General features: G+C 35.3%; 1 protein-coding gene across 11 annotated transcripts in view; it reads right to left on the bottom strand.

Annotated features, from left to right (window-relative positions):
* The window catches only part of KaiR1D (Kainate-type ionotropic glutamate receptor subunit 1D), a 349,648-nt gene that overhangs the window by 257,787 nt on the left and 73,027 nt on the right, over positions 1-18,834 (bottom strand). Inside the window, exon 2 of one of the 11 annotated variants that reach the window (XM_076535668.1) lies at positions 18,384-18,520. The exons of the other annotated variants lie outside the window; for them this stretch is intronic. The gene's annotated coding sequence lies outside the window, so the exon portion shown is untranslated. The remainder of the gene's footprint in view (positions 1-18,383; positions 18,521-18,834) is intronic. 11 annotated transcript variants of the gene reach the window in all.

The raw sequence follows: 18,834 nt of genomic DNA on the forward strand, positions 1-18,834 counted from the left end.
GAAGGAGTAAATTGAAATTGAATGGAACTGTTGGTTTTTATGAATGAAAATTATTTACTGAATTTTCAATTTATATATTATTAAATGGCGTAGTGTATGAATGTACTTCTCTTCACAAATATTATTATTTTCTATGAACAGAGAATACAATCAAAGAATAAATGTTGAATAGTATAATCTATAAATATACTTCACTTCATGAATATTATTTTTCTTGAACATAGAAAGCAGTCAAAGAATGAAAGTTGAATAGTATAATCTATGAATATACTTCACTTCATGAATATTATTTTTCATGAACATAGAAAGCAGTCAAAGAATGAATGTTGAGTAGTATAATCTATGAATATACTTCACTTCATGAATATTATTTTTCATGAACATAGAATACAGTCAAAGAATGAATGTTGAATAGTATAATCTATGAATATACTTCACTTCATGAATATTATTTTCCATGAACATAGAATACAGTCAAAGAATGAATGTTGAATAGTATAATCTATAAATATACTTCACTTCATGAATATTATTTTTCATGAACATAGAATACAGTCAAAGAATAAATGTTGAATAGTATAATCTATGAATATACTTCACTTCATGAATATTATTTTTCATGAACATAGAATACAGTCAAAGAATGAATGTTGAATAGTATAATCTATGAATATACTTCACTTCATGAATATTATTTTTCATGAACATAGAATACAGTCAAAGAATGAATATTGAATAGTATAATCTATGAATATACTTCACTTCATGAATATTATTTTTCATGAACATAGAAAGCAGTCAAAGAATGAATGTTGAGTAGTATAATCTATGAATATACTTCACTTCATGAATATTATTTTCCATGAATACAGAAGATAGTCAAAGAATGTTGAATGATAAAATCTATAAATATACTTCATTTCACGAATATTATTTCCTGTGAACATAGCAAATAGTCAAAGAAGATAGACGAGCCCAAATGAAAAATATGAAACACATGGAATGAGGAAATGCATAGACTTGAGTAATTTGAAATGCGGTTGACCACAAATAAAATGCAGGATTATTCAGGTGGCGTTTCATGCAAATCGCTGAGGCACACGTTCCCAAGGTGCCCTTGTTAGCGAAATGGAAGAAATATTTGCTGACAGGACAGCGCAAAATATAGTGGCGAACAGAGCTGCCGTAATTAATAACACCCAGTTCCTGCTGGTACAAGGATTAATAGCCGTTGCTGATGGACATAACGGCTGACAGCCGGCTGCCAATTATCGTCCCGGAAAACGATACAATGCCGTTTGCGTTACAACCATTTATCCCATGTTGATTTCACGTGACTTTACTTAATTGATGAACTTTCGAGAAAGTTAATCTCATAATCCAAGCTATTTCCAGGCAGGATCGCATCGACTCACGATCGAGAATACGGCGACCGGGATGTTCCAATTAAAAGTTAAATAGTTCCAATCAGAATCGAATTAACGTCTGCATAGATAATCAATCGATGTATTACCGTTCACCAATTACTCCTCCAAGGAACCCTGACTTATCTATTTTTAATCCGGTTCCCTCGTTAATTCGGGATACGTTCCCGGCTAAAGGTTCAATTAAGGAGCAGATATTTCACTCCGGTTACCCAGAGAATTTCCTTGCTGAATCGCTGCCGGTTTCGAAATCACCGAGCTGCTTTAATTTCGCGGATCCGGTCAAGGTGCGCCATCATTTCCCGACATTATCGTGCGTAAACGCGAATCGCCTGGCATTAATTTTAGGCAGCCGAGAGTCAGCTCGATCGATGGTTCCTTAATCAAAGCGCAAGCAATTAGCGTAAACAGTGGAGATTGAGGGTACTAAATCAGATCAGATGTTGGGTAATGCATCATTTACCATCGCCCAGCCGCAGCAATTCTCTTTGACTGGCGTCCACGATTTCGCATTTCCACAGCAACGGACGATCATGGATACCAAATCTCTGGTTACATCGCCGAGTACATTTACCGACATACGCGTTTCCACATTTCCATTTTACCTATGTGAATTACAAGTGTCCTCGATTTCACCAATATGCTAGGAATTATAGAGTTGCATACGTTCGGATGCAAACCAGCTTAATTCAAATAAAGATACATACATGTACGTCGTGAGTGTATCTTTACTTCAATCTTTCGAGGAGGATTGTGAAAAGTTGATAATTGACAAATTCTTTAATTTTCAGGTTTGTGAATCGGTACGTACTGTACAGTACTGTACTTTTCAACTTGTGATGCTCCACATTTTTAGGTCAAGAACTGAATGTTCTTGAATTGAATGTTCAAATACATGAAATTTCTTGGCCCATAATAGTTAAGCCATTAAAGACAGCGATATATTTCGAACAAGGTCTCCAGGAGCGAAGCTTTTTTTTTCATTTTATATTATTCATATTTAATTAAAAAAACTAGTTTACTTAGAATGTTTTTATTGCGTGGAGCAGATTAAATACCATGTGTGTAATATAAGGTGATATAAGGTTTTACCTCGATGACAATTTTATTCAGAATAATTGATAATTACTCATTACTACTGTTGCACACCTGGTGTGCAACCGGTCCCGAATGGGTTAAGTACCACGATTTCAAAATTTGACAAATTTGAAGAGACTGAAACTATCAAATAACCAAATTTTCAAGTCCAGAAGGTTTTCAATCCTGAAATTCTCAAATCTGTAAATTTCCACATTCCCAAATCCTCGAAACTACAAATCGCAATACTGCTAAGTCGCCAGTCCTCAAATTGCCAAATCCACAAATCACCAAAATCTGAAACTCTTAAATCTCCAAATCCTTACATTCCTAATTAGACAAAACTCCAAATTCCTATATTCTCAAGTCCCAAAATTATCAAATCGCTAAATCCCCACATCCCCATATACTCAAAACCCTAAATTCCTATATTGCCAAGTCCCCAAGTCACATTAAATCCCCAAATCTCCAAACCCTAAGTCTCCAATTCCCCAAATTCTCAAATTCCCCACTCGTCAAATTCTTAAACTCCCAAATTCCCACATTCCCAAACACCCAGGACTCAAAATCTCTATATCGTCAAATCCCCAAATCCTCAAATCCCCACATTATCAAATCCCCAAATCTCCAAATTTCCAAATCCTCAAATCCCGATTCCTCAAATCCTCGATTCCCCAAATCTTCAAATCCCCAAATCCTCAAATCACCAAATCTCTAAATCCCCAAATCCCCAAATCCCCAAATCCCCAAATCCCCAAATCCCCAAATCCCAAATCCCAAATCTCCTAAATCCCAAATCTCTCAAATCCCAAATCTCTCAAATCCCAAATCTCCCAAATCTCCAAATCTCCCAAGTCTCCAAACCCTCAACTCTCCAAATCCCCAAATCCCCAAATCCCCAAATCACCAAATCCCCAAATCCCCAAATCCTCAATCCCCAAATCTCCAAATTCTCAAACTCTCACCACCTCAAATCTCCAAATCCCCAAGTTCCAAAATTATTACATCCTCCAATTTCCAACTTCCCCAACTCTCATTTCCCTAAATTCCTAAATCCCCAGGTTCGCAAATATCCAAATCTCTATGTTTCCATCTTCATCTCCACCTTACAAATTTAGCTACTTTGTTACCCCGAGAATGTGTAACTTCGGAAGTGAATAAATTTGCAAATTTGCCAAACACAAACCGGCAAGTAACGAGCCACTCTTTCACGTGAAGCTACCATTTTCCCTAGAGAATCCTTGTTCGTGACTGTACAAATAAGAACTCGTGATTGCGAATGTTACACTCGTTATGTTCCTGACAAGATGCCCTGAAGTTCCGGCAAACTTTACATCATCGTGCACGTTTTGCGCCGTAGGTATACGTGTACGAAAATCCTTGACAAAATTCCTCGTTTGCATTTTGCACGAATAACTTTGTCGACCTCAATCGTATTCAAAACACGCCTTCGTACAAATAAAGATTGCAAATACGAAAATAAGAATAACTGATTGCGTACATTTTGTGTACCTGTCAGAAAACTCCGAAGTTCCGTCCAACTGCAGCATACACTGTTTCATGTTCGTTACGAAAATGGTGGTATATGTTCAAAACAGGCGATCATTGGTTTAATGTTCTAAAGTTCTGTCAAACTTCGAAACTTTTACGAGGATCGGAATTTCTGCGGTGTTTGTCAGACCCTGTGACGCGGACCAAGTTCCTCCACTTCGGGAAAAAATGCTGGTAAGCGATGCCACTCTATTTATCACCAGACAATTAATGTAGCATTAGCTAGCGTCTGTATCGTGTAAAGTCCATCAAACTCGAAGAGCAAGTTCGTGAAACTTTCGGACGGTGATCACAGGGATAAAAGGTTAATTTTTCTTCCTGTCAGATGATATATCTTTTCCTTGCAAGGAGGATGCTCTGAATGTTTGATATTTTCGGAGTCAGAAATATAATGGTTAGATTACTAAGTTCGTCTTGAAATACATGAGAAGCTAACAATTTCATACGTTCGATAACAGCGATGACATCAACGCATTGGCAACATATATAAATTTTATAAAGTGATCTAAAATTTAATTATTTAGAATTATTAGTGTTTTAATATTTTTTAGAGATCACCTTTCTTGCGAAAAGAGCTAAATATATTTTTTCAATATTCATAGAAAGTGTCAGGATATAAAATCAAATAAATGAATAACTTCTAAGATACTTCAAATTCAAATAAATTTGATAAAAGAATTTGCAGTTCTACCTCATGAATAGTATCGATTTTTTTATATTGCACCTTTGTACTCTAATGTAAAATATTCAACAAAATTGACCTCTGGAAACAAGAGTGTAGTTTCATGCAGAAGAATAAATGCAAATGTACTTTCTTTTACATGCAACTGCATGTTCCTTTTGCATAGATGAATTTTTAACGCATTTTGATTAAAACTCGCTCTTGTGTAATACCCTGAGAAAGAACTTAGAACACGTTAAAAAAGACATTATGAAAAGGACACGTAAAGGTAGGTAAAAAAGGTTAAGTCTAAAAAAGATACATTAAAGGCATCTAAAAAAGGTAGGTTAAGGAAGACGTCTAAAAAGATAGGTTAAGGAAGACGTGTAAAAAAGATAGGTTAAGACATCTAAGAAACTCGTGTTAAAAAGACATTTTAAGAAAGTGTTAAATTACGGTCGCAAATTTTTGAGCGAGAGATATTGGTGGCATTGTCCGTAAAAAAACAATAGGAAGACTATGACACGAGGTTAAAAGGAAACGATCGAAGGAATTCGGCATCGTCCCACTTATTGTCTTTCGACGATGGCGGTCGAATTGCCGGCGTATTGCAACAATCCTTGCCTTTGTTCGGATTCGTGGAATTTCCTTCCAATACAGATTGAATCGTAGCCCTGGTCGTTTGAACTGAAAATCCCCCTCGAATGAAAAACTTTGAGAAACGCTATCGAGTAGAAGATCCAGTGAAACGGGTCATGTTCAGCCTTCCGCCGAGAAAATTGAAACTACAATCAAGATCGTCATACCCTCGTCTAATACACAGGATGTTTATATGCTGCTTTTTTTGTCATTTGAAACGTTTATTTGTCACAAGTTTTGTACGTGCATAAAAGAACAGTGTGGCTTTGTATAAAGGAACAATACATGTGAATTTGCACGCGCATAAAGGGATCGAACTTGTCAAAATGGCGGATAATGGTTCTAGGAAAATTATTGACGGATTTTTATTGAAATATGAGCGAAGTTATTTGATCTTCTGTTAGTAATTTGACAATTTGGAAAATCAAATAAAATACCCAACTCCCCGAATTCCTAACTTCCCAAATTCCTAACTCCCCAAATTCCCAACTCCCCAACTCCCCAAATTCCCAAGTCTCCAAATTCTCAAATTTCAAAATTCCCAACTCCCCAAATTTCCAAAATCCGAAGTCCCTTAATTCCTAAATCCCTGCATAAAATACACATAAATTAAAATTTATATTTCAGAAGTTTGAAACTGAAGAAATTTTTGTAAGCTAAAATTTAGATATTTATGCAAAATGATTGCAGGAATATTATGTACATATTATCTTCCAATCAAGTATTAATGTGTATGTAAATTGCACATATGTTTGATGATGCTGCAGTCGATACGAATTGTTCACAATGTACATTATTTGCATGTTTCCATTTAAAGATTATTATTTATTCCCACATAAAATAATCAATTTATTAAAATAATAATTTGGTCACCTACTACATATTCCTTTTTATCAAATACATTTATTAATACATTTTTGATACAATAACACATTATTGATATAGTTTAAATTGTATAAATAATCAATGAACATACCAACTTATTCTCCATTTCTCGTTTATCATTCTCAACCAAATGAAAATGATATATTAAATTTAATAAAAGCAAATATGACCAGATTATTCTATCAAAACCTAATAACTTTAAATGACAAGAGGTTATTCAATTTTTTAAGAATCGTAAAAGATCTAGTAATTAACCTACTTGAAAACTGTAGAAAACATTGCTCGTTGCTTTTAAGGTAGATAAAACCCACGAAACGAGGACAATTTGCTGCTTACAAAGCATGACATTTCTGAAAACTTATTATCTGTGTAATGACATAAGCAAAAAGGTGAAATATACTCGAAGAGAAGAAGAATAAAATAGTAAGATAAGAAATGTCTAGCGTTGAAATTTTGTAGGAACTTCTTACACGGGCGTTTACTACAACTGAAAACCTACGTTCGTTCTGAAGAAACTATGATGTCTAACATAAGTACCGTACGTCGCCGACATTCCGTCGAATTTTTTGTATATGTAGATTCAATTTTGGAAGGGTCTTATAAAGTGAATTTTTTAGTCTCCAGAACAAACAAAGAGAAGAAAGTCTAAATGAAGAGTCTAAGTGAAAGTTAAAAGTTAAGAAGTAAGGCAACAGTTAATCACCGTACGTCGCTGATTTTTCAAACAAATCTTAGGTGTTTATAGGAATATATGCATGTTTGAAAACATAATGGTGATAGATCAAACAATTTCGGTATTGGAATATATAGAAATTTTGATGTATTGATTTTGTCCTACTTTCATGATAATATAACTTAAATTGTCAAATGTCAGTTTTGTAAATTCTCAAATTCGTAAATATAAATATACTCGAATTTAAGTTCCTATAGTTTGCAATATAGAAAGCCAAAATTTCCAAATTCCCAAACTTCCAAGTATAAAAATCCTAAGTTTCCAAATTCCCCAACTCTCAACTGTAAAAATCCCCAAATTCCAAAACTCCAAATTCCTGAATACAGAAATACTTCAAATTCTAAAATTCCAAAATTTCCAACTCCTCAAATTCCCAACTCCCTAAATTCCCAATTACCCAAATTCCCAACACCCCAAATTCCCAACTTCTCAAATTCCCAACTCCCCAAATTCCCAACTCCCCAAATTCCCAACTCCCCAAATTCACAACTCCCCAAATTCACAACTCCCCAAATTCCCAACTCCCCAAATTCTTAACTCTCCAAATTCCCAACTTCGCAAATTCCCAACTCCCCAAATTCCCAACTCCAAATCCTAAAATTCCAAAATTCCCAACTCGCCAAATTCCCAACTCCCCAAATTCCCAATTCGCCAAATTCCCAACTCCCCAAATTCTCAACTCTCCAAATTCCCAACTTCGCAAATTCCCAACTCCCCAAATTCCCAACTCCCCAAATTCCCAACTCCCCAAATTCCCAACTCCAAATCCTAAAATTCCAAAATTCCCAACTCCCTAAATTCCCAACTCGCCAAATTCCCAACTTCGCAAATTCCGAACTCCCCAAATTCCCAACTCCCCAAATTCTCAAATTCCCAAATTCCCAACTCCCCGAATTTCCAAAATCCGAAGTCCCTTAATTCCTAAATCCCTGCATCCTCAAATTCCAAAATTTCAAAATTCCAAAATTCCAAAATTCCAAAATTCCAAAATTCCAAAAGTCCAAAATTCCAAAATTCCAAAATTCCAAAACTCCAAAATTCCAAAATTCCAAAATTCCAAAATTCCAAAACTCCAAAAATTCAAAATTCCAAATCCCAAGACCCCAAATATAAAAATCCCAGTCCCCTAAATTCCCAAACTCCCAACCACAAAAATCCCCAAACTCCAAACCCCAAATCTCCAAATTCTCTCCACCAATCAGAAATTTATCGGCGACCAGACGTCGCACATAGAGGTGCTCCCTGTCCAGAAAAAGTAATCAGTTAGACAAGCAATGCGAGAACTACGAGAAAACTTAACCACGTAATTTAGGGCGAGTCAACGTAGGAAAGGTTTTGTACTTTTTTGTCGGTGCCGCGAGCTCCTAGGATAGAGTTGAAAATAAAGTGATGTTGAGGTAAAATTGCAGCGGCTTTGAGGCAACGAAACAAGGCAGAGTCGAAGCACGAAAGGAAAAGAGATAGGAAGAAGGAGAAAAGGGTCAGTTTATTAAAAGAACGAATGAGCTGGAGGAATGTGACGGTGGAGGAAAGGGAAAGGGTCAAAGTGCAAAGCAAGTTGCCTCGTGGGCTTTACTATCTCGTGACCCGCTTCGAAATTGCATTTGCGTCTCCGGCAATAATTACTCGCACCGTTTACCTGGCGGTATAACTCGGCTTTACCGGCAGGTAATGGAATCGTTGGACCTCTGCGGCCACCATTCTATCGTATTATTCCTATATATCCTATGATCACGTCCGAATCCCATGATTGTTGATTCTTACTCTATTGACAAACATGGAGGTTGTTGACGTCACCTCATCGAGAACGTATGCATGTGAATCGAAATGATGGAGGGCAAACCGAATACATTTGATGTATGGCTTAGGTAGATTTTTTTGTGGGAAAATGGTGATTTGAAGATTGGGATAAATTGGTAGGAAGTAGGGACGTAAAGACACGGGACATATCATATTTCAAGGGAAGTATCGTAATAGATATTTAGAAATTTTGACATCGACCTTCAAATTATCAAATTGTGAAATTTTATCATTTTCAAATTTTCAAGTTTCCAAATCTTCAAACTTTTCAATCGTTTCTTAATTTCTAAATTTCTAAATTAAGATGAAACCATAATTTGAACAAAAATGATTTGATTAATTTCATCAGAATCAATTAAACAGTTTATAGACTGAAATGTACAATTAATTTAATGTCAATCAAGTATAAATTTAATATGAATTGAACATGCACTCATAGCAAGAAAAACAACAACAGTATTTATTTTCTGAATTTCTAAATTTCGTAATTTCAACAAACTTATTTAATTAATTTCGTCAAAAACAATTAAACATTTTATAGACTGAAGTGTACAATTAATTTAATGTCAATCAAGTATAAATTTAATATGAATTGAACATGCACTCATAGCAAGAAAAACAACAACTGTATTTATTTTCTGAATTTCTAAATTTCGTAATTTCAACAAACTTATTTAATTAATTTCGTCAAAAACAATTAAACATTTTATAGACTGAAGTGTACAATTAATTTAATGTCAATCAAGTACTAATTTAATACGAATTAAATATGCACTCATAGCAAGAAGAAAGGCAATTGTATTTATTTTCTAAATTTCCAAATTTCGTAATTTCAACAAACTTATTTAATTAATTTCGTCCAAAACAACTAAACAATTTATAGACTGAAGTGTACAATTAATTTAATGTCAATCAAGTACTAATTTAATGCGAATTAAATATGCACTCATAGCAGGAAAAAGGACAATTATATTTATTTTCTAAATTCCTAAATTTCTAAATTAAGATCAAACCGTAATGTCAATAAGCTTACTTAATTAATTTCATTAAAGCAGTTAAGCAATTTATCAACTGAAATCTAGAATTAATTTAATATTAATCAAGTACTAATCTAATGTGCACTTATATCAAGTAAAAAAATCAATAATATTTAACTTTTAAATAATTCAATCTCAATCGTCTTGACGATAGGATAAAACGAGGAGCGTTAAAAAATGAAACAACGATTAAACCGTCGAGAAGTAAATCTTCGAGCAAGCAGCATGCAACAACAATGCAGTCGATGAAGTTTACTTTCGCGGAGAGCTGTTTTATCGCGTCCTAAAGTTACACATAAAGAAAAGAACCCGGCCTACAGTGTTCTTTTCAACAATAGTCCCGCGAAAGTAAGAGGCAAGCGTCACAATTCGAAGAAATTTATTGCTTCACCTTCCGTTGCTACGACCCGCCATTCTAGTGAACCTCCATGGCCCGTTTCCTCCGCTGCGACTTACTATCAAGTAAACCGTACCCGAGAAACGGGCTTGCATTCGATATAACGCCGCTACCTGTGCAATCCACCGTGACAAAAGATTTTCCAACGAACCGAACCGATTGTACGATCGACTTTGTTGGATCGTAGCGATTTTTTCCCAAGAGGACGATGTTTACTTCGACCTCTTGATCCTGGAATTATTTTGACATTATCGATTCTTTATTGAGGTTTTGTTGATATTTGAGGATGCTAAGAGTGGACTGTTGAGATGTTGTTAACGATGCGTGTGGAATTTGGGAAATTTTTAATTTGGGAATATGGGGTTTGGGAAGTAGGGAATTAAGGGATAAAGGGAGTTAGCGGCGTGGGAATTTGGGTTGTTGGAATTTAGGGATATAGAGATCTAAGCCATAGGAATCGGGGATTTAGAAATTTGGGAGTATAGGAATTTCAGCGAATGGAAATTCGGAAACATAGGAATTTCAGCTCATAGAAATTTGGGAGTATAGGAATTTCAGCGAATGGAAATTCGGAAATATAGGAATTTCAACTCATAGAAATTTGGGAATATAGGAATTTCAGCGCATGGAAATTCGGAAATATAGGAATTTCAGCTCATAGAAATTTGGGAGTATAGGAATTTCAGCGAATGGAAATTTGGGAGTATAGGAATTTCAGCGAATGGAAATTCGGAAATATAGGAATTTCAGCTCATAGAAATTTGGGAGTATAGGAATTTCAACGAATGGAAATTCGGAAATATAGGAATTTCAGCTCATAGAAATTTGGGAATATAGGAATTTCAGCGCATGGAAATTTGGAAATATAGGAATTTCAGCGCATGGAAATTTGAAAATATAGGAATTTCAGCGCATGGAAATTCGGAAATATAGGAATTTCAGCTCACAGAAATTTGAGAATATAGGAATTTCAGCTTATAGAAATTTAAGAATGTTGGAATTTGGGTATATGAAAATCTTGACATTAAGAAATTTGTGAATTTAACAATTATTGAATAATTGCCACAAATACACACTCCACCTAATTGATCAATCACTCTTATAATACTTTAGAGTTTACCTTAACGACACTTTACCAATATCATCGGTGTATCGAATTATCGACACAATTTCAATAATAATCGTCTTAACAACAATACCAATAATCACACTTCTACTCAAGCCTGCTGTAAGCAGACTACGAGAATATAATAAAGTTGTTTTTGTGTAACGCCTCGAATGGCTGCCAGAAGTCCCAGAGAATTTTCTCCTCGGTGTTTGTCGAGCGTTTCTTATGACGGAAGCGGAAAATGACGGGAAAAAAGAGGACACGTTGACGAGACGGAGGGTATATGAAAGAAACAGATAAGCGAAGAATAATGCATGATAAGGGAAGCGGTAAAAAGAATGGGAGAAAAATGTCCGCAGTTTATGATGACTTTTCTGAATGCTAGACTGCGCTATTGTGCCGATCACAATTGTTAATGCGGGTAGAAATGGACAAATTATTTATTATCTGTATATGACTTGGTAGAAAATTATGATATAAAACAGATTCTGTTTGATTTGTTACATTAACTCAAATGTATGTTTAATTTCTATATCGGCAAAATTACGTTTCCAAAGCTGTAGATTCAAATCTCTGAATTTCTGTATTTTTAAATTTGTAGGTCTTCAAATTGTATTCTCAAATTTTTAGGTCACTCAATTGGTGTATTCTTGTATTTCTATGTTTCCAGGTACCTATACTTTCAGGTACATATGTTCTCAAATGCCTACACCCTCAAATTTCTACACTCATATTTGGATATCTACATATGCAAATCCCCACATATCTAAATATTCACATATAAAAATTTCGAAGTGTCCAAATATCCACATATCCAAATATTCACATGTCCAAGTCCCCACATATCTAAATATCTACATACCAAAATCTCCACATGCCCAAATATCCACATATCTAAATATCTACATATCAAAATCTCCAAGTGTCCAAATATCCACATATCCAAATCTCTATATCCCGAAATCCCTACATTCCCAAATCTCCACATCCCCAAATCTCCGCACTCACAAATCTCTACATCCCTTAATCTCCATACCCCCAAATTTCTACATCCTCATATCCCTACATTCTCAAATCTCCGCGCCCCCAAATCTCCACACCCCCAAATCCCTACATTCCCAAATATCCACACCCCCAAATCTCTACATCTCCAAATCCCTACATTCCCAAATCTCCACATCCCCAAATCTGTACATCCCCAAATCTCCGCACCCCCAAATCTCTACATCCCCAAATCTCCACACCCCCAAATCTCTACATCTCTAAATCCCTACAACCCCAAATCCCTACATCCCCAAATTCCTACATCCCCAAATCTCTACATCCCCAAATCTCTACATCCCCAAATCCCTGCATCCCCAAATCCAAAAACCTTCAAATACCATCCCCAAGACTCAACTATCCAGTCACTAAAGCCCAGATGCACCAAGAGAAATGAAAATTACAGAATTCAATTAGGAAGCACATAAGACTCATCGCGAACGCGTGACGGTAATTACATTGGCTCTCGCATACGACGGTCGGCGTAATTCGAGGGCCGGATTATAGGAGAGCGGGCGGAAGCATAACGCAATCAAAGCAGCGATAGTGATACGGGGAAAGAAGTAGGTAAAGTGTCAGCTGATTAATTAGAAGCGCCGACATAAATGACAGGGAACGCGGTTAGACGGCAGAATGAAAAGAGGATCCCGATGCCGGTGACACGATTTCAAAGTTGATGAAAGCCGGAGTGAACGCGCCCCGACAAGATGATGGAACGCCATGAGTAAATTTGTTGAAGCGGCATATTGAAAATCAGATCGATATCGAGGAAGGAACACTCGTCGCGTTAATTTCAAAGATGCCTTTTCAAAGTGCTGCGTACGTGCTTTTCATTGCTGGTTCAATCCCGCCACTCGATTCAGCCCATTAATTCGTCGCCTCCAACTAAATTTCATTCTTTTTCGTCGGGATTTTCGGCAATACGTCTTCTCCCACTATTTCTCTATAGCACAATTTTTTACTTTCACGTTTTTATTTTTTTTTAGTTGTACACTGCAGATGTTTTCCCTTTGTCTCTATGGATTTTTCGTGTTTTTTTCTTCTTCGTATTTTTGACTCGGTCCAACACTATGCTTTAAATTCCCTTCAGTCCTATTTCCTCCGTGTACTTTTCACGAGCCCCGACTGAATCGCGTCTACGAGGACCAATATATTTTGAGTCTCGTTGTTATCGTACACACCAGCCCACTACACACATATTGCTTGGAAGGACAATGGGTAGACTCGACCTATTTTATGCGCACGACTGTTCGTTATCTACCATTGTCAACGTCTTCGTTCCAGATTCTCGATCTGGCCTAAACGCTCTTCTTAACTGGGCGGCTGAACTTGTATTTTTATTAATGTTAACAGTTTTATGTATTAACACATTTTTGAATTTATATGATTACGAATTCGTGTGTTAGCAATTTTCTAAATTATCAAATTATTGAACCATTGAATTTCTGAAATTTCGAAGGTTCTTTAAACATTTGGAAATTTTTAGATTTTCAAATGTGGCAACAGATTTTTAAGTTTTTACATTTTTCAAATGTTTAAATTCACAAATTTGTGATTTCCAAAATCTTCTAATCTACAAATTTTAAAAACTCGAAATCCAAAAATCTACACATACACAAATGTCCAAATATATAAATTTCCAAATCTCCAAATCTCCAAATCTTCAAATCTCCAAATCTCCAAATCTCCAAATCTCCAAATCTCCAAATCTCCAAATCTACAAATCTACAAATCTACAAATCTCCATATTCCCATATTCCCATATTCCCATATTCCTATATCTCCAAGTTACCAAATCTCCAAATCTCCAAATCTCCAAATCTCCAAATCTCCAAATCTACAAATTTCCATATTCCCATATTTCCATATCCCTATATCTCCAAGTTACCAAATCTCCAAATCTCCAAATCTCCAAATCTACAAATCCCCATATTCCCATATTCCCATATTTCCATATCCTCAAATCTCCAAATTACCAAATCTCCAAATCTCCAAATCTCCAAATCTCCAAATTCCAAACTTCCAAAATCATAAATTCCAAACTCCCAACTCTCCGTAATTCAAAATTTCAGACTTCCACATATGAGAATCCCCAAACTTCTAAACTTGAAAATTTCCAAATCAGCAAAGGTCTAAATTAAAAAATCCCTAAATATTCAAATCCTAAATTTAAATATTCAAACTCTAAATTTCGTAACGACCGCAGATTTTTCATCCTCATTATCTAATTATAAATATTAGATAGATCAGAGTTAAGCAAGTAGTTTACTAAACGTTTATAATAAATGAAAATCTCCACAAACTTCGCTCAGTATAACTAAGCTTTTAATGTGTCCATTAAAACGTTGAGTTAATCCAGGTATGAATAATAAACCGCATCTAGAAGAACGTGCTACATTTAACGCGAAGCAGTAATAATTTGCTCATTAGCAATTTTCTATTGAATCAAATTACATTTGACCCAGTAATTGTTAGCTGAGCAGTTATTAGAAGCGAACGTGAAAGTTCGCGGTTTTCCAAAGCTCCCAACATTCCCGTAATATTTATATTAATTTCGAGTTAAGTAACCACGAGGATTATCGATCCATATGCGCCGCTCAATTTTCTACGTCCCAGTTATAAATTCTTGTGGTTTACACAATACGAAGTTACTGATTTTAACTGATTACCTTCTACATAGAAAAATATTAAACCGAGTCAGAAAATAATTCATTAATTGAAACAGTAAAATTTATTAGTATAATAATGTATTAACAATGACTTATTTGTTCAAAGATTTTGCATTTAGAATTCACTCATTTTGTATTTTCTATTAAAATTATAATTTAGAATTATTTTAGAGAAGTTTACTGTAAAACAAAAATAGAAAAATGATTCTTCATTTGGTGATCACTTATTGAACGGTCATTTATCGAACGTTCAAACACACCGTTTGGTATAATCGATAGATTAGATTGCAACTATTCATTGTTTTCCTCGAAATTGTCGTCATTAAGTTTTAAGTCCAAGAAGTTTACAGTAAAAGAAATTCAGAAACTGACTTTTGATCCGCCGTGTTTACGAAAAGTTTCAGAAATTGATTCTGGAGTGATCATTTATCGGACGTTCAAATATATCGTTCGGCATAATCCATGGATTCAAGAACGACTATTCTAAACTACCATCATCAAGCTTTATTTTCAAGAAGTTTACAAAAAATGAAAGTCGGAAAATGACTTTTAAACCACCGTGTTTACGACAGGCGTTCATTTATCGGACGTTCAAACACATCGTCCGGTATAATCGATGAATTCTGATAACAGGCATTCATTGAAAATTTACTTTAAGGTAAATACCTAAGTTGGTATCCACTTCACTGTTCCATTAATTTATTAACGCGACGAGACCGAATTTCGCTGAACACGTAAATCGATGATTACAGCAACCCGAGAACTCGTGTACTCTATCATTCTCCCTCCCTCTGCAACTTTGCTTCCTTCCTTCGTCCTACCATGCTGTTCAAGTAGATTCGTCTGGTAATTCTCAGACACGCCTATGTCAGCACGAACAACATCTACTGTTACGGTATCTACTAGAGAACTAACAAATACGTACTCTCGTGTGTTGCATAACAATCTTGCTTCTTGCACCTATTACAGGAGCGTATTTATTTAACACGTCTACGATCTTCCGATCTACATGCGCACAAACTGTGTTACGGAAATGAGTGATGTATCGTACCGTATGTATATTGCTGTACGTTACAAAGCCACGCTTTATTGTACATACATTGAGATCAGTACATTTCGAATTAATTACATTGACTGCCATAATGAAGCAATTGAAAATCCTGTGATGTTTCAATTTTAATAAATTTGACCAGATATTGTCAGACTATATTGTTGCATTTATTTTCTACAGATTCATGTAATTAATGCGAGAACTTTTGATTAAGAAAGTCAACAAATTTTTAGTAAGACACATGTTAAATTAGCAGAGAATCGTAAGTGCTTCATATGTAGATGACATTGCTGTCAACGTGTTAGTATGTGATTCATAAGTGTCAACAAAGTAATTAAATTTTAGAATTTGGAATTTTGGAATTTTGGAATTTTGGAATTTTGGAATTTTGGAATTTTGGTATTTTGGAATTTAGGAATTTTGGAATTTTGGAATTTTGGAATTTTGGAATTCTGGAATTCTGGGATTTTAGAATTTTGAAATTTTGGAATTTTGGAATTTTAGAATTTTGGAATTTTGGAATTTTGGAATTTTGGAATTTTGGTATTTTGGAATTTAGGAATTTTGGAATTTTGGAATTTTGGAATTTTGGAATTCTGGAATTTTGGAATTCTGGAATTCTAGAATCCAGGAGTTTTTGAATTATGGAATTCTAGAATTCAGGAGTTTTTGAATTATGGAATTCTAGAATTCTAGAACTTTGCAATTTTGGTATTCTGCAATTCTGGAATTCTGGAATTCTAGAACTCTGAAATTTTGGTATTTTGGAATTCTGAAATTCTGAAGTTCTGGAATTCTGGAATTTTGGAATTATAAAATTATGAAATTTTTGAATTCTGGAATTCTGAAGTTCTGGAATTCTGGAGTTCTGGAATTCTGGAATTTTGAAATTCTGAAATTCTAAAATTCTGAAATTCTGAAATTCTGAAATTCTGAAATTCTGAAATTCTGGAATTCTGGAATTCTGAAATTCTGAAATTCTGAAATTCTGAAATTCTGAAATTCTGAAATTCTGAAATTCTGAAATTCTGAAATTCTGAAATTCTGAAATTCTGAAATTCTGGAATTCTGGAATTTGAGAATCTAGGATTTGAGAAATCTAGTAATTTAGGAAGCTGGAAATCCAAAAACCTAAAACCACAAATTAAATAGTATGCAAATTTCGAATCCCAAAAATCCAAAAATCTCGAAGTTAAAAAATATAAAAACCAAAATTCCCAATGTTCAACTCTCCATACTCAAGAATTGTTTAGTCATCAGATCCCATTACCGTCCCAAGTAATTCCAGCAGCCACGAATTCGCCTCTCTGCGACGGCATTTAATCAATTTAATTCGTGTCCGATTTTCCGATCGTGGTCGAAGCAATTCAAAGTCAACGAAGCAACCAATTAATTCAAGTTGGTCGTTCGTTTCGTTAAGCGGCAAACCGGCGGTTCGCTGCGAGTCAGCGAGCAATATTATTTTGCGCTGTCGCGAAAGATCTATTTGAATTTCTATCAGATTGCGCGTTGCCGCGGTGCTCGGGATCTAATTGCGGAAAACCAGAACGCTGCCAAAATGAAAGCTGTCTATAGAACGGCCGCGTATCGGAGGGCCGGAATTTTACGCGAAACACGCCGAGCACATCGTTTTGGATAGACGACCAATTTTCCTTTTGTTATTTAGCCCGGCCGGTTTTTGTCAGCTTACTGAATTACCTGACACGTTCGGAATTAACTGTCCACCGCATGGCATCCCAGCGATTTACTAATTTCAATTGCAGAACACCGAGAATCGTTGTGTATAAATTTGCCGGCTCTAAATTGAGGAGAACGCGTGGACGCTCGCTCGCGCTGGAATAAATTATTCCATCGAATTACCGGGAAAAAAGACTGTTGCGCCCCGGGATTCATTATTAATACATCGATCGGAACAGTCGCGGGAAATTCTCGAATCGAAATTTCGCCGAATTCTTTTCAAACGTAAATAATTGTTCCGTGACGGCAGTCGAATACGGCGCGTTTCGCGGAATTCAGAATTCGCAAAAAACACAGAAGCGAAATAAAAATCGATGCGTTGCCGCGTCGGCATTAATTAAAACTTCGCGATAACCAAGTGGCACGAAACGTTCTAATTGAAGAGCGGATTCCGAAACAGACTGAACAGCGCGGTCAAAATTTCGCGAATTTTGGCGGACAGGTTAAAAACTTCCACGTCCGCGATAATTGTATCGGTGCACGAGTATCGCGCAACAATTCACGCCTGAATTCGAAATTAATTAAAATAACATCGCGTCGCGGATGAGTTGGTAATTAAACTTTTCCACCGACCTTTGCCGACGACCAACGATCAAAATTTTCATTTCGGTAATTGCCGCTTCGATCGATCGTTACATGCCTCACTGTGGATTTCGCGAATTCGAGATTTCGCATTTCACGGATATTGAGTTGCTCCAATAAAATTTTACCTGTAACAGAAAAAAAATGTAACGAGCTTGCGAAACTTTCGCATTTGTTGAATTAATTTTGAATATCGAGCATTTTGGTTTATCGGGCACGCAGATTTAATGCTAAAATTACCAAATGTTTGATGAATTCATAAGTTCTTTTAAACTACAAATTTTAGTAAGATACTTTTCTTAAAACCTATATTGCTTTTGATAGAGAAAGTATTAATTTTTGTATCTATTTTATTTTTAATTTCAAATTACGTGCATTATATTTTAGTAGGTTTGATGTTGAAAATTAGCCAACGTTTATTTATGGTCATTTATAAACATCA

The sequence above is a fragment of the Megachile rotundata genome, chromosome 9, assembly GCF_050947335.1.
Source record: "Megachile rotundata isolate GNS110a chromosome 9, iyMegRotu1, whole genome shotgun sequence".
NCBI classification, from domain to species: Eukaryota; Metazoa; Arthropoda; class Insecta; order Hymenoptera; family Megachilidae; genus Megachile; species Megachile rotundata.